The sequence below is a fragment of the Notolepis coatsorum genome (genome assembly GCF_963971535.1).
Source record: "Notolepis coatsorum genome assembly, chromosome: 8".
Lineage (NCBI taxonomy): Eukaryota > Metazoa > Chordata > Actinopteri > Aulopiformes > Paralepididae > Notolepis > Notolepis coatsorum.
The window spans coordinates 87,447,360-87,469,564 of record NC_140172.1 but is presented as its reverse complement, the minus strand read 5'-3'; the positions used below and the strand labels follow the sequence as shown (position 1 = coordinate 87,469,564).

The 22,205-nt window shown below is 47.6% G+C and overlaps 1 protein-coding gene across 1 annotated transcript in view; it reads left to right on the top strand.

Annotated features, from left to right (window-relative positions):
- Positions 1-22,205, top strand: part of LOC311233144 (cell adhesion molecule 2-like) — a 937,635-nt gene that overhangs the window by 718,716 nt on the left and 196,714 nt on the right. The gene's annotated exons all lie outside the window — the stretch shown is intronic.

Here is a 22,205-nt window from a genome sequence, read left to right as displayed (position 1 = left end):
GTCTCTGATTCAGCGGGTTTTGATGCTAGTTTGGTTTCTTTGGACCAGGAAAAGGCTTTTGATCGGGTTGAGAACCAGTACCTGTGGAAAGTGTTGGAAAGGTTTGGCCTCAGCCCTGGATTCATTGCCAAGATTAAGGTGATGTATGAAGACATTGAGAGCGTGCTGAAAATGTATGGTGTTTTAAGTAAACCTTTTAAAGCAACTCTGGGTATAAGACAGGGTTGCTCTATGCCTGGTATGCTGTATGCATTTCCCATTGAACCTATGTTGCACAATGTTCGTTTTAACATAAATTGCCTGTTTTTACCTGATTTTGATACACATTTTGCATATGCAGATGATATTATTGTGATTGTTAAAAATCAGCAAGATGTGACTGTTTTGGGCAACATTGTTGAAACTTTTGGAAAGATGTCAGCTGTGAAAGTGAACTGGGCAAAGAGTGAGGCTGTAGCAGTTGGGAGCTGGTTGAAAGGTCTTCCTCAGTTGCCAGGAGGTTTAAGCTGGAAGAGGGGAGGCTTAAAGTACCTGGGGGTTTACTTAGGTGATGATCAGATGGTACAGAAGAAGTGGGAAGGAGTGGTAGAAAAGGTAGAGGGGAGGTTGGACAAGTGGAGGTGGCTGTAACTGACCGCCAAGGGTAAAGATGCCTATCATCTTTACTGTCAGTAAGCTTTGATTTGCGTTGGTCTAGATGATCAATTTCTCTGTATTGGCTCAGAATACTGAGCCCTCTATTTATCTATTTAAGAAAATAATATTTCGGAGCCACTTGTGCACTTTCATTTAGTGTCCACATGGGGGCAGAGCTCGTCTTCCTTTAGTATAAAGTCACAGCTTCCTGTGTGACCAAGGCGGAAGTAATTCAGAGATAACGACGGAGCAGGCAGCGAATATGTATGATAGAAGGACCTTACTCCAGTTAAATTAACTACCCTTGGTAAAGCGGAATAAGGTATGTCGAACACTCAAATGTATTATTATTATTACTGTTGTTGAAGATATGTTGTTGTATATTTATGTGTGTAACCGCCAAACATTTATAAACATATAAAGTGGTGCACTCACGAAGTAGATTCTAATCAAAGGCACCTGCTGCCGGACAAGTAACGTTATTATATATCATTGTTTTTCCCTGAGTGCCTTTGTTATGGAAGACGAGTTCACCTTTTAAAATATCTTTGAATGCAATTGTTTGTTTGAACACTTTGGTATAATAATGAACAACATGTGAACAATATCGAAATGTGAAATATATAACTAATTGTATGTTTGTGTTTGACTGTCCTATGCAGTTTTCACGGTGCAAACGGGGTGCAAACGGAGCAAATGATGCAACCGTCACTACCTGTACAAACACGGTGCAACTACCAAAGAAAAGCTACAGTACTGCTAAGCTGAAATGCAAGAGAAAAAAGAGAAAATAAATAAAAGCATCTGTACGAAACATAACCGCATCTTTATTTCAACACCAAGCCGGGGGGCAGTTACAGTGAAAACTTACCGACCAGTGGTGAGTGAAAACTTACCGACCAGTGGTGAGCGAAGACTTACCCATACTCTGAAGATGATCAACAGTGAGTAAAACCCATACTCTGAAGATGATAAACAGTGAGTAAAAACCCATACTCTGAAGAGGATAAATGTATTATGAAACCTCATTCTGAAGTGGATAAATGTGAAATAGACCTTACTCTGAAGAGGATGGATGTATTATGAAGACTTTATTCTGAAGTGGATAAATGTACAATGAAGACCATACTCCAAAGAAAATGCATGTATGTTGAAGACCTCACTCTGAAGAAAATGCATGTACAATGAAGACCATACTCTGAAGAAAATGCATGTACAATGAAGACCATACTCCAAAGAAAATGCATGTATGTTGAAGACCTCACTCTGAAGAAAATGCATGTACAATGAAGACCATACTCTGAAGAAAATGCATGTACAATGAAGTCCTCACTCTGAAGAGAACACATGTATGTTGAGGACCCTACACTAAAGAAAATACATGTATGAAGAGAAGGAAGAATGAACCTACTGAGTTAACCCTATGCTGTCTGGTATCCATCCCAGCAAACCCACGGACGTGTGGCAACTCTTGTATATCTAATTAACCCTATGCTGTCTGGTATCCATCCCAGCAAAACCACGGACGTGTGGCAACTCCTGTATATCTAATTAACCCTATGCTGTCTGGTATCCATCCCAGCAAAACCACGGACGTGTGGCAACTCCTGTATATCTAAATTAACCCTATGCTGTCTGGTATCCATCCCAGCAATACCACGGACGTGTGGCAACTTCTGTATATCTAATTACCCTCATGCTGTCTGGTATCCATCCCAGCAATACCACGGACGTGTGGCAACTCCTGTATATTTAATGAATATTATGCTGTCTGATATCCATCCCAGCAAGTGGAACTCTTAAATACCATCTAGTTATTTGATATTTTGAGTGTATGTGATCAAGCACAATGTCAGCCCAAGAAGACGAAGCTGGCAACCTCTTGGAGTTGGAACAGAACAGAACGGGTGCTCGCCAAAGAACTCTAACCGAGAAAGGAAAAGAAAACCGTGAAGTGGAGGATAAGAGGAATGAGAAAGCTTTTAACAAAGCTTATCAGAAGTGGAAGAAGATAGCCAAGGAAGCAAGAGGGAAGCTAAGAACCTTCTGTCCAGCAGAAGAACTTGAAAGACTAAAACAAGACATTCAAGCAAGTTGTGACTTAGTAAGAAGTTTATATGAGTCCATTTTACGTAACCATGCCACGACTCCTGAGATCGCAAATAAAATGGACGCCTGTATTTAGCTGACGACAGACACCCAAGAGCTTGTGTGTAAGCAGCTGGAAACAAAAGAGGAAGATTTTAATGAAAGACTTGAGTAGGAGAGGGTGAGAATAGCTCTGAACAAAGAAGAGTACAGATCTGTATATGGTCACACAAATACTGAAACAATTCACTCTCAACGTTCTAAGGCATCAAACAGGCGGAGGGAAGCTGAACTCGCGGCTAAAGTGGAAGAGGTAAAGGCCATTCAAGTGATCCAGGCTCAGCAAACCAGTCTCCTCCAACTAGAGGGGGAAGAGGCAGCCATGCTGATGGAAATGGAGAAGGTGAAGGTACAGAGTCGACGTAAGCTGGAGGAGGAGAGGATGAAGTTACAGCAGCTACAAGCAGAGAAGGAAGTCCAGGTAGCAGCAGCCCGAGTGAGGGCATACAGTTCGGGAAGTGATCTAGACAACGAAGAAGAAGAAGTCACTGACCATGAAATAAATACTGCTCACCAAAATCCTGAATATAGTGCTCCGCTACATCCTACAGCATTCCAACGTCAAGCATCTCCCAGCGCGACGGCAAACCAAGAGGCCTTCAGTCTAGCCGAAGCAATCACAAGTGCATTAAGCATGAATCGCCTACCTGCACCAGAACCAACAATATTCAACGGTGACCCTATGAAATTTGTTGATTGGAAAATGACCTTCATGACCCTGATACACCGAAAGCCTCTCCCAACAAGTGATAAGATGTTTTATCTGAAAATGTACCTTACTGGAGAAGCTCGTAAGTCTGTGGAAGGATTCTTTTACAGAGACTCCGAAGAAGCATATAAAGGTGCCTGGAGAGTGTTGGAAGAGAGGTATGGAAACCCCTTCATTATACAAAGGGCGTTCAGAGACAAGCTAATGAGATGGCCTAAGATAAACACAAACGATCCTCTGGCGCTCCGAGAGTTTGCAGACTTCCTACAGGGATGCACAGAGGCAATTCCACATGTCCGAGGACTGGACATCTTGAACGACTGTGAAGAGAACCACAAACTGCTCAAGAAACTACCTGAGTGGATTGTGCGAAGATGGAGCAGGATCATCGTAGAAGAGCTAGATAAATCTGGAAGCTATCCAAGTCTTGCACACTTTTCAAAGTTTCTGAACAAAGAGGCACGAATAGCTTGTAACCCCATCGCTACCCCACTACTGTTGAACTCCAGAGCCTCAGACGAGAGGTTTTCCAAGAGAGCCAGAGTGTTGAATACAAGCACTCACATAAAGAGCAACATCGTGGAGACACAGTATTCACCCTATAGAGCCAGACCACCTTGCCCAATCTGCAAGAATGAGAATCATGGCATTGCTACATGCACTAACTTCGCATCAAGGTCTATAGAGGATAAGAGAACGTACATCTACCAAAATCACCTCTGCTTTGGATGTCTAAAGAAGGGACACTCCAGCAAGGACTGTAAACGGCGACATACCTGCAACACCTGCAACCGTCGTCATCCAACGTGTCTGCACGAAGAGAGGTCACAAGCACCAGAGACAACCCAGAGTGGCACATCTACTGCAAACTACCGGGGCCAAGAAGTCCGCAGAGTCGTGTCTCACACTACAACCCGATGTGCTTCTGCGACCTCAAGCATTGTCCCAGTCCTTGTGTCTTCAGTTCAAGAGCCACAGATAACGGTGCTCACTTACGCACTACTCGACACTAGTGTTGTCAAAAATATCGAAGTATCGATAAATATCGATACTGAATATTTAAAACAGTTACGATACTCATTTCCCGAAATACCGATACTTTCTGTAGTATCGGTACCCGCTGGCAGTGTTCTACCGGAAGTTTGTTGACACGCTGTTCAGAGCACGCTTGCCCCTCCAGCTGTTCAGAGCACGCTTCCCCCTCCAGCCCTCCCCCTCACAGAGCGAGCCGTCGGCGTCTTCACTCTTCAGTAAACATTTTAGCTGAGTGAACTAAGATGGCAGATGCAGCGCCTCCACAACTTAAAGATAAAGAAAACAGCAGAAGTGCTGTTTGGAAGTACTTCGGTTTTGAAGTAAACACAGAAGGGAAAGTTAAAGATGTCACAATGCCCATTTGCAAGCGGTGTTACAGGGCAGTGCCAACGAAAGGTGCCAACACCTCAAATATGGCAAAACACCTGAAGGACCGGCACGCGGATCTCCACAAAGAAATGAAAGAGGTTTGTGACTGAAGCATTAAACCACTAACTCTAGTTTAATACAAGATACGTTGTCTACTGATGGCGCATCATATCAACAGCTGATTCGTTGTACGTTACAGCTATTAGCTAACGTTAGATAGCTACTGCTAGTCGTTCCTCTGTTAGCTTATGCTAGCTAGCCGGCTACCGCATGGAAACGGAGTAAAATTACGTTTAAACGTTATGTCGAGGTCATACAATACTACACTCGACACGAGGTTGGTTAACGTTACCAGCCCCGGAGAAATATCTCTCTCTCTCTCTCTCTCTCTCTCTCTCTCTCTCTCTCTCTCTCTCTCTCTCTCTCTCTCTCTCTCTCTCTCTCTCTCTCTCTCTCTCTCTCTCTCTCTCTCTCTCTCTCTCTCTCTCTCTCTCTCTCTCTCTCTCTCTCTCTCTGAGGTTAACGTTACCAGCCCCGGAGAAATCTCTCTCTCTAATGAAAATTGTTGTAGTCATATATTTTAGTCTTATTAACTAAAATATTTTAACCAAATAAAAAGCAGCAGCACTATTGCATAACTAAGTCATGTTTGCTATGTATTTCTTTCTTTAGAGAGAAACAACGGGTTTTAAAAGTCTTATATTTCTCTTTTCTTATAGTACCAGAGAGAAGCTGAGGAGAATCGACCAGCAACAGCACAGCAGCCTACCCTACCAGCATTACTTGAACAACAAAGGAAGTATCATGCAAACTCAAAGGAAGCCAAGAAACTTAACAGGGCTGTAGCAGAGTACATATGCATGGATCAGGTCCCTGTCTATACTGTTGAGAAACATGGGTTCAGACAACTGCTTGGACAGTTAAATAACAAGTATTCCCTTCCTTCACGGAACCACTTCATGTCAACTGAAATCCCTGCCCTATATAATGAAACAAAAGACAAAATCATGGAGAGCCTTAGGGGGAAACCCTTATTTTCATGCACCACTGACTTGTGGACCAGCAGGGCCACGTCCACATTCATGGCAGTAACTCTGCAGTTTATTACAGAATCCTGGGACATGCAGAGCTGGTGTTTGGGCTGTGTTGGGCTGCACTCAGAGCACACGGGGGACAGTTTGAGAGAGGCGTTGGAGGAGATGGTACATGAAACATGGAAGCTGGACATGTCAAATATGGCTGGCAGTGGCATCACCACTGATAATGCCTCAAATAACAAGAAAGCATTTAAGCAGGACTTCACATGGGTCCCCTGCTTTGGGCACAACCTTCACCTAGCCATTAGCAAGGGTCTGGATATAGGCCGTGTGTCTGCAGCACTGTCGAGGCTGAGAAAGACAGTGTCTGCCTTCAGCAGGTCACCAAAGATGTCCCGACAGCTGAAGCAGAAGCAAAAAGAGTTGCAACTGCCTGAACACAAACTGATCCATGATGAGCCGACACGCTGGGACTCAGCGTATCAAATGGTGGCGAGATTTCTGGAACAGCAGCAAGCGGTCTGTTCAGTTCTAGCCGACGATTGGAAGAAATGGCACCTCATGCCTAAAGATTCAGACATTACAATTCTTGAGACTGTAAAAGATATATTGAGCCCTGTCAGCTCTTTCACTGATGCCCTTAGTGGTGAAAAGCACACCACACTCTCCTCTGTCCTGCCCCTAATTTGGAAGTTATCTTCAACTTTGACCATTGAGGAAAATGACAGCCTCCTCAAATGTGAACTTAAAGAAAATATTGGTACAGATCTCAACGAACGATATAACGACGTCGACGGGGCTCTGCAGCTGGTGTTGAACACAGCCACGTTTCTCGACCCAAGGTTCAAGGACAGTTTTGTTATGTTAAGAGACGAGGTCAAACGAAATCTGATGGACACTCGCACTGAAACAGGAAGACAAACACCCGCTCCTCCTCCTCCATGTGCCACTGCCATGCAACCACTACCACTACCAGGCGTACCAGCGAAGAAAAGTAGAACGGATCTGAAGGGACTGTTAACCAGCATACAGGGGGAAAAGAAGGGTCAACATGGTGGTGGCGAGGATGCAGAGGACGCAGAGGCTGAACTAAAAAACGAGTTCACAATATATGAAAAGATGCCTGAACTCAGCGCAGGAGACGACCCACTCGCATGGTGGAGGACACATGAGAGAACTTTACCTCACCTTGCCCAGCTGGCGAAAAAGTATTTGTGCATCTCTGCTTCAAGCTCAGCTTCAGAACGTGTATTTAGTACGTCAGGGCTCATTTGCAGTCCAAGAAGGGCACGGCTTACAGAGGAGCACATTGACATGCTGGTGTTCCTAGCAAAAAATCTGAAAGTTGTAAAGAAACTTTAGGCTAGTACATTATTACACTACTTGCACCACCTTATGTGTGATTAGTCTGAGGCCGTTGAATAAGTGCACTACCTATTTAAAAAGAATTTAACTTGAAAATGCACTTTTTTTTGTACTTGCACTTTAGTGCCTTTTGAATGTGTGCTTAATGCAAAAAAGTTTGAATTATTGTTTTAGTCATTCTGCTGTCTAAATGCCCTACCTCAAGAAGAATATTGTTTCATTTGCTAGTTGCTGGCTGCTACTTGAAAATGCATAAGATTGCAGTTTTTTTTTTACTTGAGGCCTTTATATAAGGTATGATAAGGTATAAGTACTAAGTAGGTATTGTGCATCGTTCGGTTCGAGTCCTACAGTTATCAGTACCCCCATCGTTCCTGACGTTATCTGGACGCTTATCCAGGCTGGTCAGACCCCTAGTGGTGATTGCATCCGAGGAGCTCCGGGTCAAGAGCGACTGGACCTGTATATTGGATTACTCTACCCGACGAAGGCGAGCCTTCCACGGCTCTTATGCTTTATGTGTATCACTAGTAGGTAATGTAGAAGGTATGAGAAGGTGGTATGAGAAGGTATTAGAAGGTGGTATGAGAAGGTATTAGTAGGTGGTATGAAGGTATTAGAAGTTGGTATGAGAAGGTATTAGTAGGTGTAGGTGGTATGAGAAGGTATGAGAAGGTGGTATGAGAAGGTATTAGAAGGTGGTATGAGAAGGTATTAGTAGGTGGTATGAGAAGGTATGAGAAGGTGGTATGAGAAGGTATTAGTAGGTGTAATGAGAAGGTATTAGAAGGTATTAGAAGGTGGTATGAGAAGGTATTAGAAGGTGGTATGAGAAGGTATTAGTAGGTGTAATGAGAAGGTATTAGAAGGTATTAGAAGGTGGTATGAGAAGGTATTAGTAGGTGGTATGAGAAGGTATTAGAAGGTTGTATGAGAAGGTATGAGAAGGTGGTATTAGTAGGTGTAATGGTATGAGAAGGTAATGCACTACCTAAGAAGAACTTGACTTGAAAATGCATAAGATTGCACTTTTTTCTTACCCTGCCTTTTGAATGTGTCCTTATTGTTTTCACTAATGCAAAAAAAAGTTTTAATTATTGTTTACTACTACTAGTACTAGTAATTTTGCTGTTGTGAAGTTATATATGTTACACATATAGCCCTCGCCCTGTTATCTTTATCAAAACTGTTACCAACTGTAATACAAACAGTTCAGTTTGTCAGGTACATGCAACACAGATTACAGTGAGTGTTTACATCTGTCTGCTTGAGAAAATACTACAGTATGTTCTAACTTCTGCATCTGCAATAAAAATGATTGAAGTGAGATGAACAGTTCTTTTTAAATGTGTGATCTAAAGATAAACAAAGGGTTTTAAAAGTGTTATATTTATCTTATCTTATAGTACCAGAGAGAAGCTGAGGAGAATCAACCAGCAACAAAAGCTAAATTTGTTTAAAAAAATATATATATATATATATATATATATATAATATTTTTTTTTCTTTTTTTTTGATATCGAAATGGTATCGAAGTATCGATACTTTTCAAGGTATCGTATTGAAGTCGAAATTCCAGTATCGTGACAACACTACTCGACACACAGAGTGATACAACGTTTATCTTAGAGGACCTGCTTAAGGAGTTAAATGTGGAAAGTCAACCTGTGAAGCTGAGACTAATGACTGATTACAATGACTGCTGTAAATACAGTTATAACCAGCAAGAGTGTCAGCGGCCTACAAATCAGAGGACTCCATTCTGCAAACAACATCAGAGTGCCACAAGCCTACACTCGTAGCTTCATCCCAGTAGACAAATCCTACATTCCTACTGGTAAAACAGCGCTACAGTGGCCTCACCTCAAGCATCTCGTAAACAAGTTACCATCACTTCTAGACTGTGAAGTGGGTATGTTAATAGGATGCGATTGTCCCTCAGCGCTAGCTCCACTCGAAGTCCTCTCTTTATGACCCACTCGGGTTTGTTGCCCCATTCACCCTAAGCGGAAAACGCATACTCCAAGAACTATGCCGCAGAGGCATAAGATGGGACGATCCACTGCCAGATGACTTAAAGCCACGGTGGGAGGAATGGAAGATCGGGCTACATAACTTAAAGGAATTCACAATCCCTAGATGCTATCACCCACATGACTTCGGCAACATCATCAAGACGGGACTGCATCACTTTGCCGATGCCAGCAGCATGGGGTATGGCGCTTGTTCCTACCTCAGGTACAAAAATGACAAAAATACAGTACACTCCAGTCTTGTGATGGCCAAAGCAAGAGTAGCACCCACCAAGGTCTCAAGCATCCCACGACTAGAGCTCTCAGCGGCAGTGGTCGCAACCAAATTAAGTGTGTTGCTGAAAAGAGAACTGCAGATGAAGATCGATGAAGAATTCTTCTGGACAGATTCACAAGTAGTTCTGGGCTACATCAATAATGAGGCAAGAAGGTTCCATGTGTTCGTCGCGAACAGAGTCCAACTGATAAGAGAAAACACTGACCCAAGCAAATGGCACTATATCGAAACAGCAGAGAACCCGGCAGATCATGCCTCCAGAGGCCTTCAGGCATCTCACATTCCTTCAACAAACTGGATGTCAGGTCCTACATTTCTCTGGGAGCAAGAAGTACATCCCAAACTGAATCCCTTCGCAGACCTACTCGTAGGCGATCCTGAGGTTAAGGCTGTCCAAGCTTTCACAACCAAAGTTAACAGTTGTACAGACATTCTAAGTCGCCTAAATCAGATCTCTTCATGGTCAAAGATCCTGAAAGTAGTCGCAAGAATCAAGAGGCTGGGATCAGGAAAAGTACACAACACCGAACTGGTGACAGTCGAAGAACGAGAAAGAGCTGCCAAAATAGTGATCAAGCTTGTCCAGCAGCAAGCCTTCTCTCAGGAAATTAAGAGATGCCAGGAAGGAGATGCTCTCCCAAGTTCAAGTGCTCTCCATTCCCTTGATCCAATTCTGCATCAAGAACTTCTCTGTGTGGGTGGAAGATTGAGACGCTCATCCCTCAGTCAAGAAATGAAACATCCCATCATTTTGCCAAAAGACAGCCCTATCACCAAGCTAATTACGGCTCATCACCACGCTCAAGTTTGTCACCAAGGCCGAAGTCAAACCCAAATGGAACTGAGAGCAAATGGATTCTGGGTCATTGGTGGGAGCAAATTAGTAGCCAAGCTGATTCACAACTGTGTACGATGCAGGAAACTCCGACGACCTACTGAAGAGCAGCAAATGGCTGAACTCCCTAAAGAGCGTGTGGAAGACTCACCGCCTTTCTCATACAGTGGCATGGACTGCTTCGGCCCCTTTCTGATTAAAAAGGCTCGAAAGGAGTACAAAAGGTATGGCCTGATACTAACTTGCCTAGCTTCACGAGCTGTCCACATCGAGATGCTTGAAGACTTATCAACAGACTCATTCATTAACGCCTTGAGATGCTTCATCAGCCTCAGAGGAGCTGTTCGGCAACTTCATTGCGACCACGGTACTAACTTTGTGGGAGCTAGAAACCAGTTTAAAGAAGCACTCAAACAATGTGACGCCAGTTTACTGGAGATCTTTCTAGCAGAGAAACAGTGTGAATTTGTCTTCAACGCTCCATCCGCCAGCCATGCAGGTGGTGTCTGGGAACGTCAAATCAGGACAGTAAGAAATGTGCTGAACGCCACTATCGCTCTGTGTCCAGGCAGACTTGATGACGCCTCTCTTAGAACACTCTTCTATGAAGCTACAGCTATTGTAAACAGCCGACCACTGACAGTAGATGGTATCAACGATCCTATGGCGCTAGAACCCTTAACACCAAACCATCTAGTCATGATGAAGTCTAAAATCGCTCTTCCACCCCCTGGGAGATTTGTTAAAGAGGACATGTATGCAACCAAGAGATGGCGCAGAGTCCAGTACCTAATCGAACAATTCTGGAGCCGCTGGAAGAAGGAATACCTCCTGAACATTTCTACACGCCAGAAGTGGCACGTACCACGGCGTAACCTCAAGGTGAACGACATAGTCATCCTCAAGGACAGTAACCTGCCAAGAAGCCAGTGGCAACTATGTCGGGTCGTCGAAGCCATTCCAGAGAGCGACGGTCTAGTACGTCGAGTAAAAATACAGACTGGGGAGCGAAAAGATCACTCTACCAGACCTTCAGTCCTCGAGCGACCGATCCAGAAATTGGTACTCCTCCTCGAGAGTAATTAGTATAGAAACGCTTGAATTGTATTATTTTGATGCTATGTGAAATCTAAAAGGAAATCCTGTATGACTAAATTAATTGTTTTGTGCTTATCCGTCATAGCAGGATTTGGTGGGAGTGTAACTGACCGCCAAGGGTAAAGATGCCTATCATCTTTACTGTCAGTAAGCTTTGATTTGCGTTGGTCTAGATGATCAATTTCTCTGTATTGGCTCAGAATACTGAGCCCTCTATTTCGGAGCCACTTGTGCACTTTCATTTAGTGTCCACATGGGGGCAGAGCTCGTCTTCCTTTAGTATAAAGTCACAGCTTCCTGTGTGACCAAGGCGGAAGTAATTCAGAGATAACGACGGAGCAGGCAGCGAATATGTATGATAGAAGGACCTTACTCCAGTTAAATTAACTACCCTTGGTAAAGCGGAATAAGGTATGTCGAACACTCAAATGTATTATTATTATTACTGTTGTTGAAGATATGTTGTTGTATATTTATGTGTGTAACCGCCAAACATTTATAAACATATAAAGTGGTGCACTCACGAAGTAGATTCTAATCAAAGGCACCTGCTGCCGGACAAGTAACGTTATTATATATCATTGTTTTTCCCTGAGTGCCTTTGTTATGGAAGACGAGTTCACCTTTTAAAATATCTTTGAATGCAATTGTTTGTTTGAACACTTTGGTATAATAATGAACAACATGTGAACAATATTGAAATGTGAAATATATAACTAATTGTATGTTTGTGTTTGACTGTCCTATGCAGTTTTCACGGTGCAAACGGGGTGCAAACGGAGCAAATGATGCAACCGTCACTACCTGTACAAACACGGTGCAACTACCAAAGAAAAGCTACAGTACTGCTAAGCTGAAATGCAAGAGAAAAAAGAGAAAATAAATAAAAGCATCTGTACGAAACATAACCGCATCTTTATTTCAACACCAAGCCGGGGGGCAGTTACAGTGGCTGTTACGAAGGATCAGATTAAACCGAATATATATATTTATTTATGGATATATATTGAATAGTATTTGTATATCGTTTGATATCCCTTGTATATTCCTTGTACATATACACGAAATATCCCTTTAGCCTACTATAGCACATAATAGTTCATTCTCTTATTGGACAAAAGGACCAGGCGCCAGGGGACCAGCCCCTGGCGTCAAGTTCAAAGGTACCGACGAGACATGTCCGTACTAGCCCCGGCTCCGCTCAGGGATACGGCTACCGAAATGAGAGTGGCACTATTTGTTCACCGTGCATATAAATATGGCGCAAGTAAATGTAGAAGTCCCTTAGCCCTTACCCTTCTTCCAACTTAGTAACAGAACGTGAAGCCTCACTCACGATACCACGTGCGGTGTAGTATGGCCTGTTTGGCCTTAGAATAGCATCGAGACTTCGTGCGAATTAATAGCTGAATTGTCAGAGTTTGGCACTGTACCGTCGAGTGCAACGTATTCTATTAAGTAATAATAGTCTATCGTGTATGGTGCATCGTGCGGTTAGAGTTCTAAAGTGACCAGCATCTCCAACGCTTCCTCGTGTTATCTAGAGTCTTAACCAGGCTGGGCCGACCACATGGCGCCTTCATCCGAGGAGATCTAGACGAGGACCGAGGGACATGTACACTGGATTACCTACCCGACGACTGCTGAGCCCTATGCGGCTGGAATATATTTGCTTTGGTACTGTGATTTGTGGAGCGGATAATCGCCGACGCCTGTGAGTGTTGGATTTACCCCCGAGAGGAGTTAAGTTGAGTCGGCGCTCAGAGAGACTGAGGTCGCCTAGCTTCTTCTTCATTGTGGAGCTACAGCCTACAAGAGAACCAAGGTGTATTCATCTGCGGATCAAGAGTCTACTGCACTGTCTTCTGTACTTGAAGTCTCCCTAGATATCGTTGACCAGACGGTCTACTACCGACGGCTCTCCTACCCCCCCTACCGGCTTACAACCGGGAGGACCCCTTCCAGAACATCCCGCTATATCATTAAGTGTACCATAGATCTAATTCCCTAAGAGCCAGGTTGTATACGTGCTTCCTGCGTAACCAGAGATTGGACATTCAGTGTTGATTTGCCTACGAGTACTCATTTGCCTTACAAGTGCATTCAAATCATAAATGTAATAGTAAATATCATATGTACCTTTTGCTATATTAAATATTTGATTATTACCTTTGTCTGGAACCGATTTCATTGTGGGAAAGTGTTCATCATATTTAGATATCGTGTACTGTATGGCCAGTAGTTAAAGTACATAAAGCGGTAGTGGTTTAATGATACCATACTTATCAATACAGTCAGGGAATTGTACCCCTCAGTTACAATTGGTCCTTCGAGCCGGAGGGTAATTAGTAAGATAAGATATTCCTTTATTGATCCCCTTGGGGAAATTCAGGCATCATAGCAGCATGGGGGGGAGGGGGGGAGGGGTACAGGTAGTAAAACAACACAGTATACAGGTAGTAAAAGACAACACAGGCAGTGTAAACAATTTGATCAATATGGTCAATATAATTTACTATCTGACTAGCTGAGGAATATTCACATTATTCACAGTGTCACATGAGGTGCAGTATGCAAGAGGTAGTGTTATAATAATTTACTATCTACTGAGTCTACATTAATCAAAGTACCAGGGTAGTCTACTTTGTCCCCCTTGGGTTCCTATAAGTCCCAGGTCAATGTCTGGTAGCAGTCGCTGTCGCTGCCCCCTGTTGTGGGGCCTGGAGGCTGCTAGTCGCTGCCCACTGTTGTGGAGCCTGATGGCCGCTGGTATGAAGGACTGTCCGAGGCGGTTAGTTGAGTGTCGGGGGGGGATGAGTCTGTGGCTGAACGAGCTTCTCATCTTGACTAGCTCGTCGTAGAGGGGGTGGTAGGGGTTCTCCATGATGGCATCCAGCTTCCTTATCATCCCCCTCTCTACCATCACCTCAAGTCTAGGTAGCTCGACTCCCACCACAGAGCTAGCCTTCCTCACCAGCTTGTTGAGCTTGTTGGTGTCCCTTGAGTTGATGTAGCCTCCCCAGCATGCCACAGCATAGAAGAGGATGCTGGCCACAACAGACTGGTAAAAAGACTGCAGCAGTTTGTTGCACACATTGAAGGACCTGAGTCTCCTCAGGAAGAACAGCCTGCTCTGTCCCTTCCTGTAGAGGGCCTCTGTGTTGTCCGACCAGTCCAGTTTATTGTTCAGGTGTACCCCAAGGAACTTGTATGAGTCCACCATCTCCACATCCACCCCTCGGATGGAGATGGGAATCGGGGGGGGCCTCTTCTTGCCCCTCCGGAAGTCCACCACCAGCTCCTTGGTCTTACTGGTGTTGAGTTGGAGGTGGTTGCTGTCGCTCCACCCCACGAAGCTCTCCACCAGGGCTCTGTACTCCTCCTCATCATCGTCGGTGATGTAGCTTACGATGGAGGAGTCGTCTGAGAACTTCTGCAGGTGGCACCCGCTGGAGTTGCGGCAGAAGTCTGAGGTGTAGAGGGTGAAGAGGAAGGGTGACAGCACAGTTCCCTGGGGGGCGCCGGTGTTGCTCACCAGTACGTCAGACTGACTGTCCTTTAGTCTGACGTACTGTGGCCTCTCAGTGAGGTAGTCCTTGATCCAGGCCACCAAGCCGTGCTCCAGCTGCATCGCAGAGAGCTTCTCCGCTAGCAGTGACGGCTGGATGGTGTTGAAGGCGCTGGAAAAATCAAAGAACATGATCCTCACTGAGCTGCGCGGCTTTTCCAGGTGCGTGTACGCTCTGTGGAGCATGTAGATGATGGCATCCTCCACCCCGATGTTTGCCTGGTATGCAAACTGCAGGGGGTCGAGGGAGTCACGCACCAGGGGCTTGAGGTGTTGCAGGACCAGTCTCTCAAACGTCTTCATGACGTGTGACGTCAGAGCGACTGGCCTGTAGTCGTTGGGGGTGCTGGGACGTCCCTTCTTGGGCACCGGGACAATGCAGGAGGTCTTCCAGAGCTGGGGCACCCTCTCCAGCCTCAGGGAGAGGTTGAAAAGATGCTGGAGCGGTGCTGCCAGCTGCTCTGCACATACCTTGAGCACCCTGGGATTGGTGTTGTCCGGTCCTCTGGCCTTGTTCACATTAATTTTGGAGAGCTGCCTACTGACCTGACTGGTTGTGATCGTCAGGGTTGGGGGTGGTGGGCAGTCTGCTGGTGTTGGGGGTGGGGTGCCGTTGCTGATGGGTGTGGGGGGGTGGGGGGTGGGGGGGCTGCTTTGTAGGTGTGATCTGGTGCTGGTGTCGATGGGTGGGGGGAGGGGTGTGGGGAGGCCACTCTGGTCAAAGCGGTTGAAGAACGTGTTGAACTCGTTTGCACGCTCTGGAGTGCCCTCCACAGCTGTGCCCTGCTGTTTGAAGCCAGTGATCTTCCTAACCCCCGCCCACACCTCCCTGGTGTTGTTGGCCTGTAGTCTGCCCTCCAGCCTGTCCTTGTAGCTGACCTTGGCTGCCCTTAGCTCTTTTTTGAGCTCCCTTTGGACAGCCCTGGCCTGCTCAGTGTCCCCTGCCATGAAGGCCCTCTTTTTCCTGTTTAGCAGGTGTTTAATGTCCTTGCTAATCCAGGGTTTATTGTTTGAGAAGCAGCGTACCCTCTTTGTGGGTACGATGCTCTCCTCACAGAACCTGATGTAGTCTGTGATGCAGTGGGATAGTCCATCAATGTCATCACCGTAAGCCCTCTCAAACATATCCCAGTCCGTCGACCTGAAACACTCCTGTAGCTCCTCCTCGACGTCGTCAGACCACTGTGGGACAGACATGGTGATCGTAGGCTGTCTCTTAATGAGAGGCGTGTATGTGGATACAAGCCTCACAAGGTTGTGGTCTGACTGGCCGAGGGGGGGCAGGGAAGTCGCACTGAAAGCCTCCTTCACGTTAGCATACAGGAGGTCCAGAGTTTTGTCTCCCCTGGTTTTGCAGGTGACATACTGGGTGAAGTTTGTCAGGGTCTTGTTCAGTCTGACATGGTTGAAGTCCCCATTGATAAAAATAAATGCATCCGGGTGTTTTGTCTGAAGCGCCGCGACGGTGGAGTGTATGACGTCACTCGCCTGCGCCGCCGCCGCGCTGGGAGGGATGTAAACAGTGAGAGCCAGGACGTGTGTTATTTCTCGCGGTAAATAGTATGGCCGCAGACTCAGTGCCAATAGTGTAATATTAATATAGTGGTATTAATATTGAAATGGCCTATGATGAACACTCCACGAAACGGTCCTCCTAAAGTAGAACGCCCGCAGCGTAGACGGCAGCCACCTCAGTACTTAGAGGATTACGCTGCCAGTATACTACCTAGCCTTCTACAAACGGTAAATGCGGTAAAAGTAGAAAGTAAAATTATGTCCGACCCTATCAACCAGGATACCCCGACCACAGAGGCCCTAGTGGGTTCTAATGTAACTGACCAAGCTCACGGTGGGGACCAGGAGGGAACTGACACGACTTTACCCCCCGCCAAGACCGAAGAAGTAGTCCCCGAAGAGCTCCGGGAGGAAGACAACCCTCCAGAGATGGAACTCTGCACGGAACAAGATGAGGAGAGCGCCGAGGAGATAGAGCTCCAGGACTCCCCGCAGGGGAACGCATCCCCAACGAGTACTGCCAGGAGCGGATCACCTCAACCAGCGTCTTCCCCCAGCGAGGCGGACAGGATGCTGGCACAGGCGTTCCTCGCCAGCCTAGCAGCCTCTACGGAGCACGATCGACTCCAAGCACAGACGCTTAGCGAGCGCGAACATTCTACCATTGAAAGAGAACGCCTCCAAGCGCAGCAACGGAGCGACGAAGAGCGCATACGTCTGGAGATGAGACGCCTTCAGGCGGAAGAGAATATGGCAAGAGACCGGGCCGACACCCAGCGTGCCGCTGCCGGTGCCCAAAGAGAAGCAGATCTCACCAAGCGCGAAGCCGAGCGCGACAGACTACAAGCGCAGCTAATGGAGCAGCTGATCACCAGGGCAACACCCCCTCCCTCCACAAGGGGTTCCAGGGCCTCGTCAAGACACGGGTCAAGGGCACCCTCCCCTAACCGATTAAGCGACCCTGAGCCCGACCACCAGAGAGAGTCTATACCCCCCTCCGAACTCCTTCCCCGACTGGTCCCAGAGAGACCCAGCTACAAGGAAGGAACGGCGTACACCGCGGAGAGGCTAAATAGACGACTACAGGATCTAGATGACCTGGCAGAGGAAGAAGAGGGAGAAGAGGAGAGTCAAGCCCGACAGCAGCACATTACTCCACAGGACCAGGAGGTCCAGTACAGCCCAGGCTATACCCCCGCGGCTCTGCGCTACAGACCCCCGACTCTATTCACGGGTGAGCATGACGCACGACCAGTCCCGAGGAATAGTACCTGGACCAGCGGGCCATGGTACCCTGCCGGTACCAGCCCACCGAGAGGCGTAAGAGGAGACTCGCCTAGGAGGCCTCTCTTCCAACGCTCACCGATGTGCCAGCCATCCACGGCGTCATACATTGGCACACCGACGTTTCCAGACTTCACCCATGAGAACCGAGCACAGTACACGGAGCTACGGATGTGCTTAGAGACAATGATGGTGGATGTAGCTGATGAACGCCACAAGTATGCTATCCTATTGAAGCACCTGAAAGTGCCCAGAGCGCACAACATAGCGCTGGCCTATGCCACCTCTACTACCCCATACACAGCGGCTCTAGCAGCACTAGACCAAAGATATGGACGTATATGGGATTACGTAATACAAGAGATAAGGCATATTGACCGCATATTGACCCCGCATATTGACCCCAGCAACAGACAATCGCTCACTAGACGACCTGTCTATCAAAGTACAATCCCTGGTAGGGATGCTGGGGGCGCAACGAGAAAAGGGTATGCACGAACTATACGCAAACTCGAACGTCGAGAGGATTTTAGAGAAGCTGCCGCCCGCCCGACAGGAGCGCTTCAGGCGGCAAAGAGACCACCGTGATCCTAACGGTCCCGAGCCATCCCTCCTAGACCTAGCCGACTTCCTGGCGAGAGAAGTCAGCAGCCTACGGTTGTATACGTTCGTGCGGAGCACACCAAGCTCCAGAGAGGGACCTAGGAGAGCAAACGATGGCCGAAGATCGGTGACTGTCATGCACCAATCAGAATCAGTACCGAGCAGCAAGAACCACAGTACCCCCTCGATGAAAGAGAAGTGGAAGATGGTGTGCCCGTACTGCGAAAAGGAACACTGGTTGTCACAATGTGACCTGTTCAAGAAGATGACCGCTGAAGAAGTGAGTCAATGGATAAAGTCCAACAGGCGCTGTTACCGATGTGCGCGCAGTCACATGGCAGCCGAGTGCCGCCTCAAGAAGAGGTGTAGTCGGTGTGACGGAGCCCACCTAGATGTCCTACACGACAGTAACAGAAGAAAGCCTGCACCATCCAGCAGCACAAAGGCAAGTGTTATGTACATTGACCCCGCTAGCAGCAGCGGCGCCCAGGTGCTCTTAAAGGTGGTCCGCGTAACACTGAGTTACCAAGATAAAGTCATGGACACTTACGCCGTCCTTGACGACGGGTCAGAGAAGACCCTTCTCCTCGCGTCCGCTGCGGCCCAGCTGGGGCTGCGGGGGAGCGAGAACCAGATGACGATTCGGACAATAAGAAGAGATCTAAAGACGATAAAGGGCGAGAATGTCTCCTTCACTATCGCAGCAAGCGGGCAGCCAGAGAGACGGTATAGGATTACTAATGCTTTCACCAGCCAAGAAATAGGACTATCGCAGTACACCTACCCCATCGCCAAGCTGATGGATAAATATGTGCACCTGCGTCAACTCCCTATCCCGCTCATAGACGGTGCCACCCCGACCCTGCTGATAGGCTCCGACCATGCAGACCTCATAGTCCCGATAGACCGGGTCCATACAGGACCCAGAGGTTGTCCTGCAGCAGTCGAGACCCGCCTAGGATGGACATTACAAGGCCCCCTCGCCAAGTCTCTTAACCGAACAGCAGCCACTAGCTGCCTCCACTCCAGAGCGACAGAAGAAGACACCACACTCCTGCAGCATGTCGAGAGGCTATGGACACTAGAGACAATGCCCTTTAAGAACGAAAAGAAAGACATTCGTTCTAAGGAAGATATTTACGCTATAGCCCTCCTCGAGCAAGGGACAAAGAGAGTCACAGTCAACGGAGTGATGAGATACGCAACTCCACTCCTGAGGCGAGAGGGAATGCCCACCTTTCACGCCACAAAAGAGGCGACAGAGCGGTATCTATTGAACACAGAGCGGCGCCTAGCCAAAGACCCCGCTCAAGAGGCTGTGTACCGCGCTGAGATTAACAAGCTAATCACAGCGGGACACATAAAGAAAATTGACTGGCGACGTCATGCGCTGCTCCGCGCCTCCCTGATCAAAGACGGCTTTGATCTCCGGCAGCGGGCCAGCAGCGACCCCCCAGTACTGCGCAGCCTCTCCCCCGAGGACAAGGCAGCGAGCAGCGACACCTGGATGGCGACCATCCCAGGAGAAGCCCAAGAAATGACACTAGGACTAGTCTGGCGCTTCAAAACAGACTCGCTCCATTATAGACACAAACCCCTGACCAAGGAGCAGGGAAGGTCGACGGCAATACCGACCACCAGACGGAGTGTATACAGAACACTCACCAGACAATATGACCCGTTGGGATGTATTCTACCTTACACCACCAGGGCAAAGATGATTGTAAGAGCGCTATGGGACAAGGACCAGGGCTGGGACGATCCCATACCCGAACACCTTGCATCCACATGGAGAGAGTGGGAGACGGAACTCCGCTCACTCCCAGGTGTTAATATACGCCGCAGCTACTTCCCACCCACAGTGAGGCCAGAGACATGCAAGATGGACCTGCACGTATTCAGCGACGCCTCCGAAGTAGCCTACGGTTCGGTGGCCTACTTGCGCGCCCGAGAGGAGGGAGGAGAAATACATACTGCTTTCATCCTGGCTCGCTCAAGAATAGCCCCACGAAAGCAACAATCTATCCCGCGTCTAGAGCTCTGCGCAGCCCTAGCAGGAGCGCAGCTCGCCACGTTAATCCAACGTGAACTCACCATCCCGGTGCAAAGAACAATCTTGTGGTCAGACTCCACGACAGTACTCACATGGATCCGGTCTGATTCGTGCAGATACAAGGTCTTCGTGGGAGTCAGAGTCACCGAGATTCAAGAGTTAACAGAAGTAGCGAGCTGGAGGTATGTGGACACCAAACACAACCCAGCTGACGTCATCACCCGGGGAATGTCCCTGGATGACCTCACCCGTCACAACCTCTACAGTGACGGACCAGAGTTTCTCAAGCTCCCCGAAGAAGAGTGGCCTACACCCACCCCACGGGAGGCGAGTAAAGAGGAGGCCGAAAACAAGAAACCTATGTTCTGTGGATTGAACACACTCGTCTCCACAGACCCCGACATAGACGATTGCCTCACCCTACAGAGTGCGCAGCTAAAGACATTTCTGTGGCACCACCCAGAGGTTCAGCCCATGACTGACATTTCAGCAGCTGACTACGAAGAAGCAGAACTTCTTCTACTACAACGAGCCCAGAGAGACTCGTTCCCTGATGAGCTAGACTGTCTACAGGGAGCAAAGCCCGTCCACCTAGCCCCCGAGAGCGACGCCCATAATCTCATCAGAGTGGGTGGTCGTCTGCGGAGAGCCCCAGACTTACCGGATGACGTCAAGTACCCGATAGTCTTGAACAGCCGACACAAGGTCACAGAGCTGATCATAAAGAAATACGACGAGGATGTGCACCACGCAGGGGCAGAGAGAGTCTTCGCGGAGATCAGACGTCGTTATTGGATACTGCAAGGGAGAGAAGCAGTGCGGCGCTTCCAGCGAACCTGTCTAGACTGTCGTAAGTGGCGAGCCCAGCCCAGTATACCCCGGATGGCTGACCTACCTCCCTGTCGCCTCCGACTCGGCGACAAGCCTTTTCACTCCACCGGTATGGACTGTTTCGGCCCGCTGTATATAAAGAAAGGAAGAGGAACCGAGAAGCGGTGGGGTATTGTATTCAAATGCATGACCACCAGAGCGATACATATCGAACTCCTTCCAACCATGAGCACAGACTCATTCCTTATGGCCTTCCGAAGATTCACATCACGGAAAGGAAACCCGTCTACATTATTGTCTGATCACGGGACAAACTTCAAAGGCGGAGAAAGAGAGCTGAGAGAGAGCTTCCAAGCTATGGGCCCAGAACTTAAGACCCACCTCGCTCCATCCCAGATTGACTTCCAGTTTAATCCCCCGAACGCACCTCACTTCGGTGGAACTTGGGAACGAGAAGTACGTTCTATAAAGACAGCCCTGTACGCCGTGCTTGGGGCCCAGACCGTGGCGGAAGAAGTCTTAATGACAGTCCTCACGGAGATCGAGGGAGTATTGAACTCAAAGCCCCTCGGTTACGTCTCAAGTGATGTAGCAGATGTCGACCCAGTCACCCCCAACACACTCTTGATGGGGCGGCTGGACCCCGCGCTACCCCAGACAATGTACAGGCCTGAAGAAGCGAACGGCCGAATAATGTGGAGGTACAGTCAAGTATTGGCTGACAAGTTTTGGAACAGCTTCCTACTCCACTACCTACCGTCTCTACAGACCCGCCAGAAATGGGTGAAAGAGAGAGACAATTTGACAGA